The 22,158-nt window shown below is 46.3% G+C and overlaps 1 protein-coding gene and 1 long non-coding RNA gene across 14 annotated transcripts in view; one reads left to right on the forward strand and one right to left on the reverse strand.

Annotated features, from left to right (window-relative positions):
- The window catches only part of LOC111245819 (adhesion G protein-coupled receptor L1-like), a 327,353-nt gene that overhangs the window by 270,050 nt on the left and 35,145 nt on the right, over positions 1 to 22,158 (forward strand). Inside the window, exon 1 of one of the 13 annotated variants that reach the window (XM_086980774.1) lies at positions 19,011 to 19,380. The exons of the other annotated variants lie outside the window; for them this stretch is intronic. The gene's annotated coding sequence lies outside the window, so the exon portion shown is untranslated. Of the gene's footprint in view, positions 1 to 19,010; positions 19,381 to 22,158 lie in introns of those variants that run through there. 13 annotated transcript variants of the gene reach the window in all.
- LOC147757639 (uncharacterized) lies at positions 10,076 to 14,554 on the reverse strand. The gene is made up of 4 exons (XR_015321700.1): positions 14,419 to 14,554; positions 13,981 to 14,086; positions 12,636 to 12,743; positions 10,076 to 10,205 (listed from the first exon to the last, which is right to left on the reverse strand). It is a non-coding gene; the product is annotated as an uncharacterized LOC147757639 (long non-coding RNA).

The following is a 22,158-nucleotide window of genomic DNA, read 5'->3' on the forward strand; positions in this document are numbered from 1 at the left end:
CGCGTTGTTCTACTTATGATAAACCTGCCAAAATCTGTACAATCGATGCCTCCTCCCCACCAAACTCTTATCCTCGAGTTAACTTCATGATACACAAGTTATATTACGTTGTATATAAATAAGCCATAACGCACCGCGGCAACTCACACATTCGGTTGTGTCTATCAGACAGCTAATCCACGGATGTACCTACAGACGTCTGCTAGGAGGCAAAGCTAATTTCGAAAAATGAAGAATTAACTGGGTAGAGAATGAACGCCGCTTGCTGTTGTGGTGGTCGCCTGATACGCAGAGCGGAAATAGCAGATCGAATAGTTAGAATCCGACATCCTCTTTATTGTGTATAAACGAAACCAAAATAATACTTAGTTCTTACCATGCCACACTGAATCTGCTTTTGAGGAAAAGCGGTATCCAGCGTTAGATTCAGTTGAAGAGATACATGTGCAAGCTTGATTGATTCACTCTATTGTTTTTTGCTATTTGACATTGTTTGAGTTTTGAAATCGTTAGAGTTTGCCATATTTTTGCAAATGGACACGCGCGACTTTCCAGCTTTTCATTAGGGTCTCTCCAGGGAGAACAGAAGAGACGTCGATTCACAGCATTCGATCTAATAACAGCAGCAGTAGCTTCTAACGAATTACAGCAGGTTACAATGTTAGGCTGTGGAAAAAGGGTGTGGAGACCGCAGACGAACGTGGCCTGTGTGCATCGATAGTTGTGACACCACGACACAGAACCAGAAACGAGACAAGTAACAGCTTGGTACGTTTTAGATAAAAAGGCTCGGGTGAGTTAGTTGGCTGGGCCGGCGAAAGCGAAAAAAGGAGAAGACGCATTCAGGGGTTGTTTCACCCCGGCCTTTCCCGTCGTTCATTCGTTGGCTGGGTGCTTCTGCTGGCAGCGTTCGCTCTATCCGGCCTGCCACGGAGCTTGCCTCTGGGGAACTTCGACCGACTATAACACGGGCTCCGCCACCGGCATCGGCGTATAGCATTAGAATCCAGATAGTTTCTTCTAGCCCCTGCATTTCGTCGTTTGTGTACTCCAGTGCCGAGTCCTCTTCGTTCCAACTGACCCCGGTCCCAAAGGTTCCCTCCTGACTGCTTATGCGCGCTTCCTGTGTGTACAAGGTTTCTGTGAATGAGCAATGGTCGATTTTGCGTCGGCTCGTCGTTTGTCTGCTGGTGTCCCCGTTATGCCAGTCGTCGGCTGTCGGATGTGTATACAATGTGCACTCTGTGCACGCGGAAGTTTCGTGTACAACACTGCCATCACGTTCACCGTCGCTCGTTCGTTCGTTCGATTGTTATTTTTACAAAAAGAGACTAAATCGTTCGTGAATTCTACTAACGAACGTCTTGTCTGTCGCGATGATGTGTTACACTGTTGCCTCTACTCTCAGTTAGTTTTCCTCTCAACTCTAGCGGTTGCACCCGTTTTCTTTCTGCCGTGCTACAACAGCCTGCGTAGCTTACTACAGCGTGTCACTCAGGCTTTGTGCGAGTGGTGACGACGACGGTGGTCGCAACCGAGTCTGCGTTGCCTCCTGCTGCTTCGTAATGTCACTATTAGCAGGTCTGTCTGGTCAGTGCAATGGCGATGCGGCACGCTTCTGCGGCACCGCATAACGACTACGGACTTCGCCGAAATGCTGCAGGGAAATCAAATCAGCGACGGTCTTTTTGGGCCTTTTCTCCCCTCTTTTTATCCAACCTATTCTAGAATCATATGGTGCTCTTACGGGCCGTCTGTGTAGGCGGTGCTTATGCGGCTTGCTCATCACAAGTGTTGATTCTAGGATGCTAAGGAGCGCTGTCTGCAACATGTCACTGCAATCGAAACTGTCCGGAGCTCGAACCTCCGAAGAATCGTGCCGGATGTGATGCAGGGGTTGGCGTGTATTGAGCCTTTCGCAAAACCGTCCTTCTATCGGGGCCCAGGGAACAGGAGTGCCTCTTAATCTCAACAGTGTCTCTTACACGCTCATCCACCAGCGTCGGTTGGCGAAGGCCATTCACTTTTCAATGTGCGTGTTTATATGTGAGTTCGAAATAGGGGTTGCTGCAAGCCTATTTGAAGTAGTTTTCAAGAGTGCGCCGTTGTCGTCGTCGTCGTCGCTGGCAGATCGGTCTTGTTGCGAAAGCATTATCACCACGAAACAACAGTTAGAACAACAGCAATAACAGCTTAAATCAGGCAGCGTAAAACAAATGAACTATCGGTGAAAGAATGCGAAGGTGGATGAACAGTCAGAAGCTCAGTCTCTAAGGTATATCATTCCATTCCCTCGCCCCGCGCCCCCCACGGCGGAAACGTTACCATTAGTGGCAACGTATAGTCATTCTGTAAGGCTATGAATAATACGCCGATGTCGCAACTCTCTAGAGAGTTCGCTGTTGGTAAGCCGTAAGATTTTAACTGGGTGAAACCAGGTCTGATGACTGACTCGGTACCGTTTGGTACTTACTGATTCACTCACTCAAGTTTGCTGTCCACGATAATCGCAATAGCAATAATTGTTTTCGTTTTTGATGCTGACAATGGCTTCTGGGTTTATTTCTAGCATCAATAAGCGTGACACGCTTATACGATAAGCGTGTCTATATGTGAAGAAAGTACTGGATGTGTCATATTCTCAATTGACGAATAGTTAGCGTAGACAGGAGAGAATGAACGAAAACAATATATATATATATATAATTTTTTACTAAAAAAATCTGCTAGGCAACGGCTGATGAGTACTAGTGGGCATTACGCAGTAAATGGGACAACGGCAACAGGTCTGTTGCTTATTGACCCCTGGCCAGTTTTGCTTACCGTTTTTGCCTGGGTTTTAGCCACTGTTACTAGCTATCTGACTAAATGCCTTATCATCGTTATCGTCGCCGTCATCGTCATCATTGGCATCGTAAATCTCCTGGATAGCTGTACTTTCTCTTTCCTGTTCACCTGCTCGGCCAGAGGCAGCCACCGGTCAGCCAGCTTTTATATCTTTCTATTGGAGCCATATCTATGGTTGGTGATGGGAGATCTGTTTCCAAACGCGTTCGCATGTGAGGCTGTGCCTGTGCTCGCACATATGAGTCTTCGCGTGTGTCGGTGGCTTCATGTCTATATTATGCTGTTACGTAGAACTACTTCGGGCGAGTGGAATAACACGCCTGTTTAGAACGAACGAGGAAGGCTAAAATTCATAAAAGCGCACTGTGTACTGCTACTAGTGAACGAAAGACAGCTACCACGGTGCCCACTGCTGCATCCGCCCTAACCCGGCTTCCTCTCTTTTTCCAAACCTTCAACCCCGATGGCTCTCAAGTCGGCAACGTTGGTGGGAAGCAAGCTCTGCTGGGCACCAGAGAGGGGCGAGACGCACCTTTTCAAAAGGTTGTGTAATAACAGAGCCCCTGAATCCTAAGCCTGAACCAACGGCAGGTTTCTTCTATGCATATATTGCGGCAGACCGACGGACGGGGTAGAGATTGGAGGGCTCGTGACGCAGAATTCTGTCGAAGGAAGACGGCCAGCGCCGCGTCAGCAGTAGCGACAGCCGCCGCCGTTGTCTGAATGGAAGATCCAGATACCTTGCCTAGCTTCGTCCGATTTTCACTAATCTGATCATACGCCGCCCTCGTCTGTACTCGGTTCCGAACACATTAGCTTGTGTGCGGGGCTGCAAGTCCCACGAATGAATACTCTTCGCGCAGCCACCGTACTAGCGTTGCCAGTGCAGGAGCATCTTCGATTCCAGAGCGAATTTTACTTTAAGTACGAGTAACCTCCTTCGAATATGGCTACATTTTCAACTAATAGCTACGAGAATATCGTTGGTGCAGTACAACTCTGCTAAGCTGGGTAATGCTGTTAATCAATATCGCTTAGAAACTGACCCGTTCAAACCGGACAACACCAGATTCGGTACTTTTGTGTGGCAGTAACGCTGTTGCTGCAAGCACACATCCATCGGAAAAGTCTAGGGGCGAAGAGCGAGGAGAAGAAACGTGAAGAGTGAGGGTGAGGGATGATAGAGCGGGTGCCACGCCTCATTTAATATAATACAAGAAGGAAAGCCCAGCACGGCCGTTCTCTATCGTCAGCAGGACAAGCAATGACCCTTCGTGTTCCACTCTACTTAAAGTTAAGATAACTAGGAATCGCATAATAATCGATGCCGCTGTAACTTATATCAGCATGTAAAATATAACTAAATGCGATCGTATTTAAACAACCAATAACAAACTATAAAAATCTAATATAGTCACGTGCTACTTGCCGGCAAATATCGGGATTGTGGTTGAGATAGTTGAATTCCGTGTCCCTTTTGAAGGTTGTGGATATTAACAAAAACGGGTACGATTACGTGCCCTCGTCGTTTTGGAACTGCAACGTTATCGACACACCTCTGATCGGGCAGCAGATTGACAGAATGATTTGCGCGCAATGCTCTGCATGCGCCAATTCCATAGGGACCGTTTGCTTAAACCAAGTTGCAAGAAAAAAGCGAAAGGCTTAGCGGAAACACCTGAGTGTGTTCATTCAGAAGACGGACGTCAGAGCAACAAGCACCGTTGATAGAGATGTGATTATATCGGCAATGCTTGATCCGAACGGCGCTGGTTGCGGGGCTGAATCTTTTAAGAACCTTATGATAATTTAATATCCTCCAGGGAAAAACTGTTGTCTCGTCGGAACAGATTTCTTGGGTCACTGCGCTTCTTCGCAGCTCGAGTGGAGGTCTGACAAGACTGGAGATCTAGGATCTTCTCTGGGGAGTCCTTAACTTTTCTTTGCCAGCAGCACCTTCTTCCCTCATACGGCCAGACTGACAGAATCCTGCTTTTTAGTAAACCATGAATATTTTTTTGTCTTAATGAATCGAAGCACGGCTCTTTTACCTCTACTATATATAGAAAATGAAACGGAGCTTAACGTTAAACAGTATTATCTATGGACGTTATCTACATTTGTTTCCGTTATTACGAAACTACTGGTATTTGATGCTATAGGTCCTTGCTAAACCTTTCGTTTACCTAAATATCAAATAACTAGATGGTTACTATGCCAGTTTCTATAATAGTTTTTCTGCCTGTATTCGTAGCAATTGAGCATCAGTTAGTATCTAGTAGTGTCTTGTATAGTAACGCTATGCTGTCATATCTTATGTTCACTATTGTATGATAAATAAAGCGTATGTTCTGAAATAAATGCTGAGACAGACAACCCCTGTGCGATTATTTTATTGAGCAGACACATAGACTGCAAGCAGGTTTCATACATGTAGCAGCTAACACTGGGCATAGGCTATAGAAGCCATGACTGCCCGTCTTAGTTAGGGCCAAGTATTTTTTTTCCACTGAACAGCCTACAAATTAAATTGTTGTTCGTTTAGCTTTCTTACATGATTGGTGTGTGTGTGGAATCAGGCTGGCTCTTGATTGTTGGTGCAACGGTAAGTCAATGGTGTTCCCATGAAACCCCGTTTAGCTATGAACAAAAGTTTCTTTTACCCAGCGGGGTGCATGGCGTACCTAGCAACTTTCCCCTCTCAATAGCCGCCGTACACATTTTCCCTCTCTGGTGTCCCTCGGCATCTTTCGTGCTAACCGGATAAGTGCGCTAATTAGGCGAGACATGCACTGCACGTCAGAGGAGAGACCGCGCACAACGCCACTGCCAGCCAACATCAACCGATCTCAAACGTTTTAGTTTACTGGCGTTTGCTGGCAAGTCGATGTCGTCGGTGGCAACGGCAGCCGAGGCGACTGGGCTCGAGACCGAGACGGCGGGCCATCGGCTCCGACGGTAAAGGGAAGCCGCTCTAGAAGATTCGACGGGACACTCAAGGGCTGCCTGGAACCGAACGTCCTCTGCTGAAGCGGATGAGGGCAGTCAGCTGCTAATCGGGCTCTAGACGTCTTAGACCTGTCGAGCCCCACTGTAGCCACTGGAAGAGGGGCAGCTGAAGAGATGGCGCTGTACGAAAAGCAAGTTCGGCTTCAGTTAGACGTTGAGATGAGGAGGATGGCATTGAAGGACCTACTGATCCCAGCTACTGCCTTTTTGGGCAATGTGGCTACAGCCAATGCATGGCTGGGTCGGAGAGAATCAGACTGCTGGGCGGGTGGCAAGACATTTAGCTGTGGCTGCTGCTGCTGTCGCTAGCACTTGGTGCTTCTCTTTTCCTATCTTGATTCGTTGTGTCCATTACTGCAATCGAGGATTGGTACGACAAAGAAAACGACGATGGCAGTCCCGGACAGAAAGCAAAGACTACGTTGCCGGTGGGCGTTTCGTTGGTGAGCAATCATTACCTCGCTTAGTTTTTCTCCTGGTCGTTCAACTCTCCTCACTTGCTCTGCTGCCTTCAGCTTTCCACCGCTCACCGGTGCTCTCGGTTTTGCATTCCAACCTCGTTCCCTGTATTCCTCCACTGCTGTTAGCCGTCTGCTCAATACAGCCCGGCTCAGACTCCTGTCGACATAGGCTCTTCTCGGCTGACCGGCCGATCAAGCAGTCAGCCAATGGATCAATTCGCCGGCAGCCGCTGTGGCCACGACTTACGGCAGCCTTCTGCTGCTGACTTGCGGAAGGGAGAGTAGGCAGGCTGAGAACGCCTGTGAAGAAGCAGAGGTAGGTGTTGATGATCTCCTCATCTTGATTCCCGCTTACTTGCCAGCTGTTTCGACCTACAGCCTACGTACTAACTAACCAAGCAATAACGAACGAGACAAGAGGGCCGACGGGCCTTGGCTAATAGACACATACCCGCTTTTCATAGTAGAGTATGAAAAAGAGGAATCGAGAGGGGGCAACTATGTGAAAACGTGTCAGTCAGCATGCTTTTTTTTAGGCAGAAGCCGTTTCGTCCTTTAACGTGAGGCGTAAGCGTGCAGAATCCCTGGTTTGGTCCGGCTCGTTGCGATACACGCCTCACTCGCTTAGAGATGCTCACTGACGTGTTCCGTTCCCACTGCTGATGTGCCGATCTGGTACGATTAGTGCTCTTTTTTCTATCTCAGTTTGAGTAGCATCTAACGATACTCCAACAGCAGAAGCAGTAGCTGCCTACGTAAACGATTGAGTTCATTTACTAAAGCATTGCCTGTTGCCGAATGGATGGATGGATGGATGGATGGATGGAAATCCGCAATGGACGTAATCAAGTTTGCACTGCTGCAAATGCTGTCAGAGATATTGTGGAGGCTTTTAGTTTTCTTAAACGATCATAATTTCGTCCCTAGCTTCATCGGCGGTGGTCCGCTGCTTCTTTCGGGCCAAAACGAACGTCTCGCGAATTGCCCGAGTAATACGACAGTCAGTCAGTTTTCTCTGCGCTGTAAGTTGCATAGCGTGCTCACTGCTTTTGATGGCGTTAGCGGTGCGAAGAATTTAAAGGGTCTTGTCCGATTTTGCAATGTTTTCTAAAGAAGGAGAGAACTCGAGAAGCATGGACAAAACGTATAGTGACCCGCTCGCTGCTCGGCGGGGATGGGTGAAATTCGCCTGAAGCGATGGGATACCAACTGTGAAATATTGTTTGTTTTGCTGCTTGCGCCCCACTTGGGTCGTCGGGAGTGAGACTCGGTCCTTCTCTCTCTTTCTCTGTCGGAACAAAGTCTCTCTCTCTCTCCGACCAAACGAAAGAGACAAGGCAAAGGAAGCGTCTTTGGCTAGGGCCCGATAGCAAAAGGTTGGAGGAGCGCTGGAAATGACGAGATGGAAAATAGAAGTGAGTCTCAACTCGTTCTTCGTTCTAAATCGTTAGCCTGGTTCCTCTCCTCAATATGGCTCTAAGAATAGTAGTTGTGATAGTGCATCAAGCCACTAGTCAGAAGGAAACGCAAGCACCCTTATTGATTCAAGACGTATGACCTACTAGTCTGTGATTTTTTCGTTTACGTGCACGTACGCGCACTATTATCGACTTTGATACGGTCCTGCTGTTCCATCACACGGAACACCTCTATAAAGAGCCTAGCAAAGGTAGCTGTTCAGAAGACTGAGCCACTTGAATCGTGTTCCTGATTGTCGAAGCTGTTTCATCCACATCCATTATACGTCACATACAAACGATACCTTTTCATCAGAAAGCTGCTTCTACGTGAACGAAAATACGAATTGCCAGTATTACTGTGTATCACAAAAGGATGCCATATGTACCAAGAGCCCCTCGAATAATAGAATGAGAACAAATTATAGGAATTGCAAGAGTAGCACGCTACGACATTTATGTGGCAGATAGAGTAATATAATTGACGAAAAAACACCATCTGGACTCTACTGAGGAACAGTGGCCGCTCTGGTCGCCAGAGTTCTTCTGACTGTTAATTAGTATTCACAGCACAAGATCCAGTATGAAGCGACTGACACCGGCAGTTGTATTGTAGTTAGTAATGCCAGTTCTATTTTAATTTTATTTAAAAGGGGCTCGCGCGCACACGCACATCCCATACGCAAGACAGGCAGGTAGGCAGCGAAAAACCGCGCCGGTGTTTATAGGTCAGGTCAGCTTCATCGAAGCAGTCACAGCTTCGTAATTAACGCGCGTCGCTTCCACGTAATCGTCTTCTTCGTAGCGACAGGAATGGACGGACAAGTGCAGATCCCTACGAACGCAAATGATGGAAGTCGGTAGGGTTACGCGCGTCCTAAACCCGGCGACAATTATGTCTGCGCGGCCGAGTAGGCTGGTACGTTGAAGCAGCGGTCGTACTATATGTATCAGACACAGGCCACTAGCTGGCCATCCGTCCTTCAAAGCAACTAGTGAGGAAACATTCTGCAACCAAAGCTGAGTATAGTCGGATCGCAAATGATCTAAACGGCTGATGGGAATAAGCAGCAATTTACTCATAAAGCACCAAGTCACGGCAGATGACGGCAATCTACGTCGTAGTCGAAGGGCATAGTAAAGACGACTTCGTATGTAAAGCAAAATGATCATCCCCATTTCTGAGTTTTACCTTCCTTCCCTTTAGGCAGCTGCTAATGGTTGTGAGACACGTCGTCCGCAGACACACAGACGGGACAATGTACATTTTTGACGTCGTGAATCATTGTAATTCAAGGAAGCTAAAACTCTCACGGGTTTGTGGTAATATGGTGTGATCAGGACTGTACAGCACGATGGACTACCCCTCAAAGAGTCATTTGCCAGACGAATCAGCCAACCGATATGTAGGTAGTTACCGCCTTGGACACGTTCGCGTGACAGTGAGAAGCGTCAAGCTCAGCTGGAACCGGCCAAAGCCAATCATAACGGTTGAAACTTAATAATTACTATAAACCTGAAAGCATATGCCCCGCGAAGTGCCCTGGCAGATTTTAGTAAACAAAGGATATTTACATGTGTCTGTGTTTGTATGAGCATATGCGTGTAAATTGTTCCTGAAAAGGACTACGGTGAAGTAAAGCGTAGCATTTAGCTACGGAAGGGTGTTCAGACGCAAAAGCCGGCCAGGAAGTGTGCTACGTGCGATTTTTGAAATACAAAGCTTCTACATACAAGCTTATACAAGATGCGATGATCCATCCATCGCTTTTGGCTATCCATTTTGCCCATAAAAATATGAACTAAGTCTAAAAAATAATAAATAAATATTTCATTGCTCAAGCTAGTTCTGTTATCCGCTTCGATATGAGTAGCTTGGCCGTTCAATACGTTCAATAAGTATCTGCGCCACCCTGCGCTACGAGGCGGTTTATTAGACAGAGCGCCGTATAGAATTATGCTTGGAATTTGCGTGCTGCACAATGCAGGCTATCATCAGCATCGTCGTACTTCCTTCATACAGAAATAATAGTCATATGTACAGCGTACAGCGTTGGTTATGTGAGCGGCTCGTTCGATGAACAGGGTCTACCAATGTAAAGGTACATATTGACATTGGAGCTTTGTTCTATTGGCCGATACTAAAAAATACACATTTGTATCTGATTTAAGACTCCTCAAGCTTCAATCAACATCACTTCGTTCGGTGTACTGTGTACAGGCCCATGAACCGGTGTATGCATATTTTGCATGTTGCTGAGTACCTAAGTTTCTCATTCGTCACTAATTATATACATTTTTGGCAGGTATCAGAGCAAGTAGCGTTTTGGTGCAAGTTCAACGGTTTCGCTTTCGGTGTTTCTAGGCGGTTGCTGTAGAGAGCACAAGCTCCTTTGAGACCGGCGAGCAGGCTCCTTGCCGATTCGAAATCCTGAAAGAAAGTAAAACAGGGGACCGTGGCTTAATGACCGGACCAAAGGGTTATTGCGCGATCGGATTGTATAGAGTGTGGCTGTCGGTGAATCTCTACGATTTGAGCCTGTTTGTACGTGTATGTGTCGGTGTGCGTGCGGAAGAAAACGCGTGAAGCGACAAGCGATCAGACAGCATCGTCGCGGCCGTCGTGTAACTGTTCGTCTTGTAATCATTGGAACAGTTGCAAATCATTAATAATTTACCCGTCTATGGCTCTGCCAGCTAAAGATGCCGACATTGGAATGATGCTAATACACTATCATACATTCACATACATATACACACACACACAGCCAGGAGCAAGGAGTCAGGACACGGCGCGACATACTTGGCTACGGCACAATGAAGAGGCTGGTGGTAGCAGCGTTCTGAATCCCTTACCACAACAACTGGTAATTAGCGAGGAATGTTTTCGCAACCACAAATCAGCCAGTCAGGCACTTCGTATCGCAGAGTCATAAAAAGCGAACTTCAAGTGATGAGCCGGTTGAACAACATTGGGCAGAGACGACACGACGCAGCGGGGAAAAAAGTGGCAGCAGCTGCCGCAAAGAAGAGAAATACCATGTCACTGAAGAAACGACTACTTATGTATGTATATGAATGCTTTCGGTGGGCCTTTGGAGCACTTCGTGAGCGCCTTGTTTCATTGCCATTGGTCTATAAGGACGGTGGCTGGTATTCTGTGAGCAAGAACTGCATCGATAGCTCTCAAGTCGCTGCCGATCGCGGCTCTCGCTACTGCTTCGTTTGCTACCACCGTTCGAAGTAAGAAACTTCTGGCTATTGACTTGTCTAACGAAACGCATTTTTGTTCGATGGATACACGCGAATGCCCTGCGATGTTCATCAAAATGATTTGATGGTGCTTTTCGTGGTGCAACAGGTGAGCAACTGCTAACGAATCAACCCATTGAAGCAGATGAAACAAATAAATAAAAATATACGCACTATTTTCTTATATATATATATATATATATATATATATATATATATATATATATATATATATATATATATACATATATCGTACTAGTTTGCTCTTCCATTTCACAACTTAACTGTAGTGCCGATTGGCAGATAGGGGCTCATGTCCTACGCCAGCGATTGGCTTCTGTTGAAACCTACGACGAACCAACAATGCTGTAGCCTCTACTTCTGCTCCTGTTTTCGTTTTCTTCTGGGGTAAGAGGCTCTTCGAATGGACCCCAATACTCGTCAGCAGAGCGTCTGCATCTGACGTTTGCTCTTGGCGGATTATAAGCTTGTCTGTCCCTTTTGTTAACCACCTGTCTGCCCTCTTTTCTTCATTTCAAACTGTTAATTCGAAGCAGTAAAACACTACCACATAGCTCAAGTTAAGCAGCTATAGAATCGCTACCGTCACCAGACGGACCAAGGAACTCCTCGATAGCAGGCAAATAAGCGAAATAGTCAGCAAAGAATTTGAGATAATTCTGTGTCATCCCTTTTAAGCGAAGACGAACGAACGTTCAACGAGACGATCTTCTTGTTTTTTGCTTAGGTCAAAGAACATCTTCATTTCATTTAGTGTTCTATGGGGGGTCTTTGAACATAGAGCGCAGGTTGATTTTTGGATATGGTCGAGCAGGAGAACAGGGACAAGAGAGCGTTCATCATAGCTTTTGTGCTATCACTCTCTACATGAACGTAGTTAGTGTTCTGTCTAGGGTTGCTTCGTTGTTACCAAGAATAGAAATAGTAATTTTTTTTTTTTTTTTAGTATTTTAGCCGCTTGCTGCGGGAGCCGTACGTTTCGATGCTGTATAAAAAAATATAGCTTTTAACGCCTCATAACCATGTAAATACACTTAGTCGCAGTGAGCGCGTGGAGGATTGTTTTCAACTATTTGTCTGGCAGAACATGTGACGATTTCGAATACAAATACGGGTTCTCTCTTTTTACTTTGTCGTCCTCTTCTAAACCTATACTCATGCAGTTTTTCGTAGGATCGGTTTATCGACGCTTTTCATTGCACCCCGCCTGCTGTCAGTGGTAAAACCCGTACATTTTTTCCGTCGCCGTCGTTCGTCATAGTCGTTATTAGCGGGCCAACTTGGTGGCGGAACATTCAATCACTTAATCCATATAAAAATGCTTGAATTTCCACTTACGTGCATCTACGTACCGTATACTGATTACGTTTCGACGACGGTCGAACCTTCGGCTGCCTTTACAGGCCCATCGCTCCGTGCTATGTGATCTAGCCAGGCATGTATTTCTATTCATGGTCAAGTGTGGCGGTATGAAAAATGCTACATGGAAAAATTAGTATAAATATCTTTGCTGTGCCAAAGTATAAGCAAACGCTGATATCCCAATTCGAAATAATGGTTTGTTATTGTCTTTCATTAGTGCACTTACGGTGAGGTAACATCGCTCATACGACTGGTTCGCCGGCACAACAACATTGTGCTACGTGCAGACTACGCTGAATAGAACTCGGGTCGCCGTTACGACTTGGTACAAAAGCTGAAACGTATGAAGGACGTACTATATGGCCTATAACATGCACACAGTAATTATGCTTATAGATATACGAGCTGTCTATTGCTGTTGGCCCTGCGTACGTACATTTATCTATGTTTGCCTCGAGAACCAATTTAATCGGTAAAAAATTATTATGTCAAGTCTATTTTATTGCTATCAAATGCATTAAACTGATTCGCTAGTGCAGCCTATAGCAATCTGTCCGCTGATTACATGTTTATGGTGCGCCGGTAGGACCGTTTCTGACCATTTTCGTGGTGCTAAGCACAGTGGCGACAATCACGGCGGCGACGACGAGCAGTGATAGTGGTAATTGTGTGGCCGTTGGTGTTTATCTCCAGTGGTGACGATAGTGGCGTCTAGTGATCCCCCATTAATAGTCGTCGAGAGCCTGTTATCGAAAACCGGCTTTTGGAACCCGGCCTGACGTTATTCGCTCGGCCAGGCCAATTCTTCAGCTTTTCTTTCATCTTCTTTTTCTGCTTTTTTAAGCTACCGCCATCAGTGGGCTCGCTCGACCTGCCACTCCGCTCCCTGCGTCGTCTTCCTACGACATTCGGTACTCGACGGAGTCGTGCGCCGACGGGATCCAACGGGGTATATGTTCACCATTTGCAGCGTACAGTGCAGCCGGTCATTTGACGAGAAGAGAGATGCAACAGAGGCGATGTCGAAACCGATTAATTCAACGTACCAACAAAAAAAAAGTGCCTAATGACGATGCTACGTCATGGCCCCGATGGCTTGAGCCCTAAGCATGAATCCCCGTTGTTGGAGACAGATCTACTGTCAACTCGACGTTTGCGTCTGCTGCGCGAAAGAAAGGGCGCCTCTCCCTTCTTTTTAGTACGTACATGTTGTATTGGCATGGCGCACAACAGCTGTGTGGGTATATATCACTCAGTGATCAAATGTGACACTGAGACGATGCTCTCAAACGAATCGAAGGGGTGTATCATTCAGAGAGGCCTGCGTTGCCTGTGCATAGCTCGTGTGCCGCGCGAAGGCCGTCACAGCTCGGCCGACCAACGTACTGCGATGATTAAAATTTATAGATCGCATTACCTGAGGGCGCCTGGGTAGATCGAAGTTGCGTTCCTTTGGTAGGTTTGCCCAGTTACGCACTGCTGCTACTATCACTCGTGCTATTAAATTAATGTTAGAAAACGATTACATAGCAACTATGCATAATATATTTTGTATATCTAGCTAGCCTTACCTTACTAGATTAGCCTTTTACCCAATGGCTTGATTTTCTACGATTAGCCTCCAATATGCACTGTCACGCACACATGCACAAGCAGAAGCCCAGGTCGGCATTGAACCTAAATAGAGATATGTAGGTTGAAGTTACCCAATTGTCATTTTAACAGGACCTGATCAATGACGAGAGCATACATGAACTTCAATGATTGTTTGCATAATTAGATTCGCCTTTGCCACGACTGGCGTATAGTTCTTCTGCTGACAGATCGGCTGACTCTCGTACGTACGTACGTACGTACGTACGCTTGCTGCTATGCCTACGGTGACATCCAGATCTATCATTAATCTAGCTCTTAGGTTCGTATTGCAACGCTAGTTGAATCTATATATAGCTGTCTACCGACCATGTCTATTGCTATATACGCAGTGAAATGTTTCCCCTGTTGCTTACTTTATGATCGCCGTCGGATATCTTTGGGGCGATCATCAATTCGTAATTACATACGCTAGCTCGCTTCGACATGGGAGTGGCAGCAGCTAGACCAACACATGAGTCCCCCGGCAGCTCAACTGCCTGTTTCTTTGCGGCGATTCCACGTTACCATAAGTTAATAAGCACCCGTAGCTTGAAGACATCTTTTTAGCCAGCATCGAACATTTTCAGTGCACATATTGGTATAAAGTATAGAGCCCGTTGTGACACTGACGCTTGCCGTTTCTTTTCTTGCCACGAGCTGGACGTCCAGTAGTCCGGTAGCTTTGAGACACCTTGATCATTCATTAGTGGCTCTTTGTTTTGTCTAGTCGAAAGTAGATTTTATAGGAGGCTGCTGAACGTTCTCAGAACAGAGCGCTTAATATCACAACTACGAAAGCCAACTCGCTTCGTTGTCATCGTCTGAGTTGACTAACATTTGTCTATTAATACAACCTGCCTATTGAACATTTATTTCTGAGGTCCGGGCGTCCATGACGCTCGATACGATGCCATTGCACGTTATCCGATAAACAAAGTGAAAGAGACTCATCGCGATTGCAAGCGGCAGACACTACTTCAATAGGCGAAGTATGTTAGGATAGAAATGGCCAAATCGCTGACTCCCGATTCCATCCCTTCTTCGCCCTGCGTCCTTTCGACTTTAGATGACCAGCTGAATAAGGAAAACTGGGTTGGAACGGAGGGGTGTAGGGGGGCTGATGTACTGCGGGCTCGAGCAGTAAATTGGGCTGGGGGTTGTTGCAACAACGACGGTAGCAGCCGTGGCAGCGACGATGGTAGCAGCGACTGAAGCCATCGCTATCCGGAAACGAATCCAAGGCAACTGGCATGCCACCTGCCTTTGACAGCCGTTACTACGTTTATTCTACGGTTGGGTCCATTCAGTTCGCTCATCGTGGCCACCACACTAGCCTTTACCGTCTCTCCCCTCGTGGGTTTGTTGCACCGTACGGGCTATAACTTAAACAAATACGTTGTGTGTCGTGGCCGTAAATTACGAAGGCGTTTGGGACCTCTAACTCTGGTCGACATGTTCGTGGACTTATTGTTTGCCTGCCTAACTGCTTGCCGGCCTGATCGTTTGCCGGTCAGCTCGAGTTTGCTGTGTTGCAACTGTAAGTTGGGAAACATTGCCCAGCAGCAGCAGTATCTAGTGAGTGAAAGAGAACGGCTTGCCATTGCGCTGGATGGCTGCTGGCAACGGTGAATCACCGGCAGACGACGGAGCGTGCGAAATAGTACGCCGACGAACAAGAGCAGACGGACAAGCAGCAGGGCACCCAGCAGGGCTAACAACTAGTAGTGCGTCAGGCACGGAGGACTGGGCTGATTCTTCCCGAGTGCATCGTCTGCACTGAAACGCTGCCCAGCCCCGCGTCAACTTGCCCACATAGTCAAGTCTGCCTTCTGGTTGATTTAAATCAGTCGTTCCGTTCGCCGGCAACCTTTGGATATTATGAGACTTTGTAAATGTGTTCTAATTGTGAGCATGTCTCTGTACGTGGCTCCGTCCATATTCGGATTCCCCCCCCCCCCCCTTCAACTGACCATTACCAAGTATCACCCATAGCTACCCACAGCGACGAAGCCGCCACTTGTATATGTAGGACCGGCAATATGTATGTCCATTGGCGAAGACCGAGGTCGGAAGTCCGCAGCGAGAGATAGCGGACAGACTCAAGCCTGAACTGAGGCATGAAATGCATTGGCAGTGTGTCGAATTGCCCATATTATTATCCTGGATTCGGTGTTGTGTTTGCCTCTGGCAGTCTCTGCCGGATAGGTTGTACGGCGTGATTGCAAGCGATCAATAGCTAGCGGCAATGGCTGCTGCTTAGCATAATTCTTGTTTTAGAAAGTTTATTGCGAGCTAAAGTGTACCAACAACGTTGGTGATGACCGGACGCGTGTGGAAAAGGCAAGAAGAACACGCAGGCTGGCTAACTTATAAACGGCGAACGGGCTGCGGTAGCAGCAGAGGCATTTGGTGAGGGCTTGCTGGGGCAGGTTTACTGAGATCACTGGGGAAGCGGTAACCCGCGGAAAGAAACTGGAGGCAGAAAAGACGGCAAGTTTTCGGTTTCACGACGATCGGTCTGTCGGCGAAACGAAGGGTACGTCCGAGGCTGACGGCGTTCCATTTCACTGACGCGTGAGCAGAATCCGCCAACGAGATGCGTAAGGAAGGAGGACGTGCTGGTGGTCTGCTGACGAAAAACTGCCGATGATTCGAGCAACGCGACACATGGTTGACCCGATTTCCCCCGATTTCTCTTTAGCCTTTGCGGAGGTTGTGGCTGTAACCGCAAAGCATTGGAAACAAGAAATTTGTCTGAGCTCTGATAAGCCGGTGCGAAACAAGTCAGGCCATACGTAGATCCAAACGTGTTTGTAGTTTGTCGTTACTGGAAATCGCCTATCGGTTTCGGTGTCTGATACTGTCAAAAAAGACGGTTCGTTACTTGCATACAAACAATACTTACAAAAATCACGCTGCTATTGTTATGCTGTTTTTCCTATTATTTGATAATTAGGTGCCTGTTGTCCAGTCATCACAGCCGCTTCAATTACCGTTATCCAAAAAACGACACCACGTCAAAGTTCGTCCCATACTAAATGGATTGGTATCAATTCTTGTTTCTAAGTGCCCCTTTTGTCCATAAAAGTAGATCTTATCCGTGCTTAGAATACAATCTAGCTGCATGTATTTCTATTAGTAGTAGTGGTAGTGATGTGTGGCCTATGTGGAGGCAAGGACATTTGTAAAAATGTTATTTTCGAGATCCTAACATTGTCGGTTTTCATGCAGATATCTTACTGTGCCTCAATCAATTAGTATACCTCGTCGACGAAGTTTAGATCAACCGAATTATTACAAGAGTTTACGTCGGGCTGCCCGCTGTCGATATTAAGAGTATTTTTTGGCGTTAAAGCTCTTTGTTGTTGGCAGCAGCTGCTGTTAATTTTAGGATACGCGAAGACGCGTGTCTAGCATTGGAAGAACGAAATTATACTAAAATGTTAAATCCGTGGTAAACATACCGAGTGACAACAGATGTTATGGTTAATGTTACTGAAATAGACATTCAATACAATTCGATTTGATCCCCGGCTGGTCGAGGGTCGGTTGTTGGCTCCCTCCACCTGGACTAAGGGAATAAATGCCCTTTTTGTTAAGCCTCGCTCGATCAACTGAACATTCTTTCGTAGAGGGCTGATTCGCCTTGCTCAAACAGAGGCTTGAAACGGTTGCCTCGGTTAGTGCGAGCGAGGTGTCGATTCAACAGTTGCTAAGACGTCTTTTCTACCAGAGAAACAGAGCGATCGTGGTAGTAGGGACCAAAAGAGTTTAATAACGCTGAGGATCCGCTTCCTTACCTTTGATCCCATCAGCTGGCAGCTCCCCAACTGATGCCGGCTGTTTCTGCTGCTACTGAGGGAAAGTGATGGGTAGTTCGAGATGAAGGGGAGAAGGTATTTAATGAACTTTGCTATGATAAATGCGCATTCAATGCCCCTGTTTCAGGCAAACCTTGCCCTGGCGTAGCCTGTTTAGCCAGACCTCGCAGCAAATACCCTCTTCATAGCCTTTTATAAAGTAAGCATCGGATAACCCTTGAAGGGGCGCCTGGCGGGTCGCAGATGCAGCGTCCATTTATTTAGAAGTATGCGGCGTTTTCCTGCCAGCCTGCAAGTCATGAGACTAGAGCTTTGTTTTTACCCTCTCCAGCAGATAGCTTAACTTGCTAGAAGCAGGATTTCTAGATCCATCGACGACTAGTCAGCAGGGCATTTAAACTGAAGTGTTTCTTGCCGACAAACTTACCTAATTTTTCATCGTCCACGGTTTTAATTAAAAGCTATTACTAAATAAATAGAAGTTTGCTGGCTAAATAACATAAGTGTCTTCATGTGCTTGCTTACAGATAAATTATATGTAGTAGTGGATGCAATGAAAGTTATGTTTTCTAGTAATTTATGTTAAAATCTCAGAGCACTGGCCAAACAATAACAGTTAGAACTGGGCTGCTTGAGTATCACTAATCGATTGGCAAAATACGAAGACAATATGGTAGACAAACGTTTTTGTTTTTTGTTGAAGTTTATATTACAACCACCTCATTATTAGAACTCTTTGCTTAGCGCTGGTCACCGTTCATAAGGTTCTTGCAAAAGAAGAAGTTTTTGGATTTGAAAATACGTTAGTCTCGTTTTAAGGTCAATTAGATGTTGTCGAAGGGCTAGTCATTTGGGCATCAAAACCTTGTTGTATTTTTAATATACATCGTACAACATTAAACGTCGCGCACCACTCAAAAACTCAGTCCAGCGGGGGCGGAGTTTCAATTTTTTCAGATGTTTTTTTTTGTTTGGACGGTTAAGGTGCGCGAGGCTCGATTATTTCCACCGATTTGTATGTATTCTACCTGTACACTGTCGAACTATATATATATATATATATATATATATATATATATATATATATAGTCTGCCAAGTGTGTCCGTCATTTTTTCTAACTTGAGCTTTTCGAAACTAAGGAGTGGTCATGACATATTCAGAAGCTGAAGCCGCAGGTTCCACATTCGGTAGAGGCCTCGGAGATACTCAAGAAATCCGTACTCAGCCAGCGAATTGCCTGCCTCTCTGTCTCTTTCATGCGAGCAGCACGAAGATTATAGAGATTAAACATCATGACTTAGCTGAGTTCACGTTCGTGCACAAGCACACGCCTATATGTTAGCCACGATGTGTGCGTGGGATGGGAACCTTGATGTGGATTGTCGACGACAGATGACGCCAAGTCTTCGAATAAAGAAAGAAGAATCTAAAATCTACGTGGTGTCGTCTTAGAACTGCAGCTGTAGTAGTGAAGTACATGGAGGGATCAAGTGAAGTGGGCTGAATAAATTCAGGTAAAAGTAAATTTCGTTTTAGCCTATTCACAAGGCGTCAGATTTAATAAAATTCAAACGCCGAAATCAACGCCACACTACCGCGAGACAGACACAGTCAGGAGCGAATGTTCGGCGTATTTCCACATTTTCATTTATTGAAAAACTATGTATCTACTTTGAAATCTGTAGCCTTGTCTATTAGAATTCGGGGATTTTTGTTCTTTCTTTCTCGCTCTTGCAAAACACAAAACCACAGATTTTGAAAAAAAAAAGACTCAGAATTTGTGTGTTTGAGTGTATTTGTGAGGGATATTTCCTTTATCTTTGTCATAAGTAGTAACAGCAGTCGTTAGAGTTAGAGTGGATAGCCAAACAGGATACTCGAACAAATCTGCGTGTTCGTACATTGTCTAATTGATATTTGAAGAGCGATAGTGGCCGGAGCAGATTGCGAGAAGGCGACTGGCCGGGGCGAAGGACCGTAGCGACGGCAGCGAGCAACCCATTACCAACGCCCTGGCCTGGGCATACAACACAAGACTGCACAGAGATACACGGGGCCGTCAGGCAGGCTAAACCAGTTCTGTTTACGACAATATTTCTTGAAGCCAGGACAACAAATTTAGGGCGCGGGCAGTGCGATCTTCATAAGAATGAATGAATGAATGTATTTTTGATGTAGAGAAATGCTACTGTACACAGTTGCTTCGTCCTGTACTTGTCCTGCTGTTTACACTGCCTGCTGAACAAGTGAGGATAAAACTGTTAGCTTTCTCGGTGCCCGCCTCTCGCAGCCACTCAAAATGAAGCCAGTGCAAAAATGTAAGCGTCCATGACACCAAAGGCTATAGCAAAAGAAATGGTGCACGAAGAGGAAATCATTAGAGTTTCCTTCATGTAATCGTTTGCCATAGGGTAAGCGCTAGCTCATCGTGGGAAGGTTCACTTCGATGTGGCCTTCATCTCAGAACGAGAAATTTCAATTTGATTCTAAAAATCTAAATACTAGGTTCAAAAAGACGAAGCAGTACAAGTGCGATGACACTTTTTCAACCATTCGATCCTATCTAGCCGTTTTTGCTTTTCAATCGACATGCGCTACATCCCGTTCAACCTGTGAATAGCCTATAGGTGATGAAGTAGATGTCGATATTAGATTGAATCGATCCTCGGTTCTGGCCTTGATTCGATGCATTATAGGGCAGGACAGTCAGAGGCACCTGACTGAATGGAACAAAAGGATTGTGTCCTTTGAGCTCGGCGTTTTAGAAACGGGAAAATAGTTTCGCTATTTCGCCTTCCTCAAAAGGAAGCATCCTAAACTAGGTTGCTGATGGCAAAATGAGAAAGTAAGTTGGTTTTTTCTTCTGCTTTTGCTTGATCCAGCCGGCAGCAGGGTGATGGCTATGGCGATCTACCATTTCTTGTCGTTTTTTTGTATTATTCAGCTATTAAAACAACTTTCAGTACGGTCTTAAGCTAAATAACTTAATATCGCAATTCATGGCCTGTTTCGCGATGGTCGGGTCGGTCGGAAGCTCACGATCTTCATGGTCGTGCCGATTGTCATCCACAAGAACAGATACAGAAAAGTCTGTCGTTCGATGTCTTCAAATCGTGTCTTAACCCGACCTACTAGACATTTGCCATGCGAGAGCCGCGACTGTCCCAACGTTGGCGCTACAAAAATCTCGGAAAGTTCTGCAACGACGTTCAAGCAAGACAAGACTTGCTTGGCCTTTTTCATTCGGCTCACTGCGTTTTGGGCCGGGCGCGTGGGGGGCTTGTGCCACTGTATTGCCGCCCCTGGTGCAACGCCGTTCGAATGTCACTGCTAGGAAGGAAGAAGAGACACACGGGAAGTGACCGGAGCGCAAGAGGCGTTCGCTGCCACAAAAGATGACAAGGGCGCGGCCTGTCGTATCATTTTTCGGAGGAAAAGAAACTGCCAGCAACGAACGCAGTGAGCGTGCTATACGGCGAGGGATCACTAAATCCTTCTTTTTCTCTTCAGGATTACCATAAATTATTTATAATGCTTAACTTTTTTGAGAGCTGCTGCAGCACAAGTGCTGTCGCCAGCCATCCCTGCTCTCCTTGCTTTCTCCCCACATTATTCGTTCAGGAGCTCATCCGATCTTTTAAAGGGACTAGAAGTTTTGGGGATTTTTGACTTCCTTCCCTTTCTAAGAAAGAGCTTGCCATTTAAGGAAAAGAAAACGAGAGGTTACATCAACGTTGCTTCTCCACTACGGCTGTACTTCACAGTAAGATCGCTTAAAAAAGATCAGTATTGGTTCTGCTGGAAGCTTACCTGTCTACTTGGTGGGCTAGCACGGTTCCCGAGAGAACTTGTTGGAACTTTATCCCGCTGTGCGCCACACCGTTGTGACTAAGGTTCCTTTCGTCTAACACACTAGTGCCATGAGATGAAGGTTGGCAGAGATGTTGAGCAGGATGTAGACAGGTCCCGTTCCCTTCCGTACCAAGGGATCGTTCTCTTCCGCGAGGATGGGTTGTTGGTTCCTTGGCGCCGATAGATTACGACAGTCCACGGGAAACGGTCGAGGGTCCCTCAGATCTCCAAGGTCTTCGTGATCGATGCCGAAGACGGATGAAGTTTCTTGCGCTTCTACGCAGCGCTGTTACATCGCGCTGTGGGTAGACATTCTTCTAACAGCAACTGCTACCGGAGATTCGATTCGAAAGGACCAGGGACTAACCGGCCGCGTTCAAGGCGTATTGGCGATCCAACCCGATGTGGAGGAAGCCTAAAGGAGTCGAAGCTAAGGAAGT

Source organism: Varroa destructor, unplaced genomic scaffold (assembly GCF_002443255.2).
Source record: "Varroa destructor unplaced genomic scaffold, Vdes_3.0 BEIS01000002.1, whole genome shotgun sequence".
NCBI classification, from domain to species: domain Eukaryota; kingdom Metazoa; phylum Arthropoda; class Arachnida; order Mesostigmata; family Varroidae; genus Varroa; species Varroa destructor.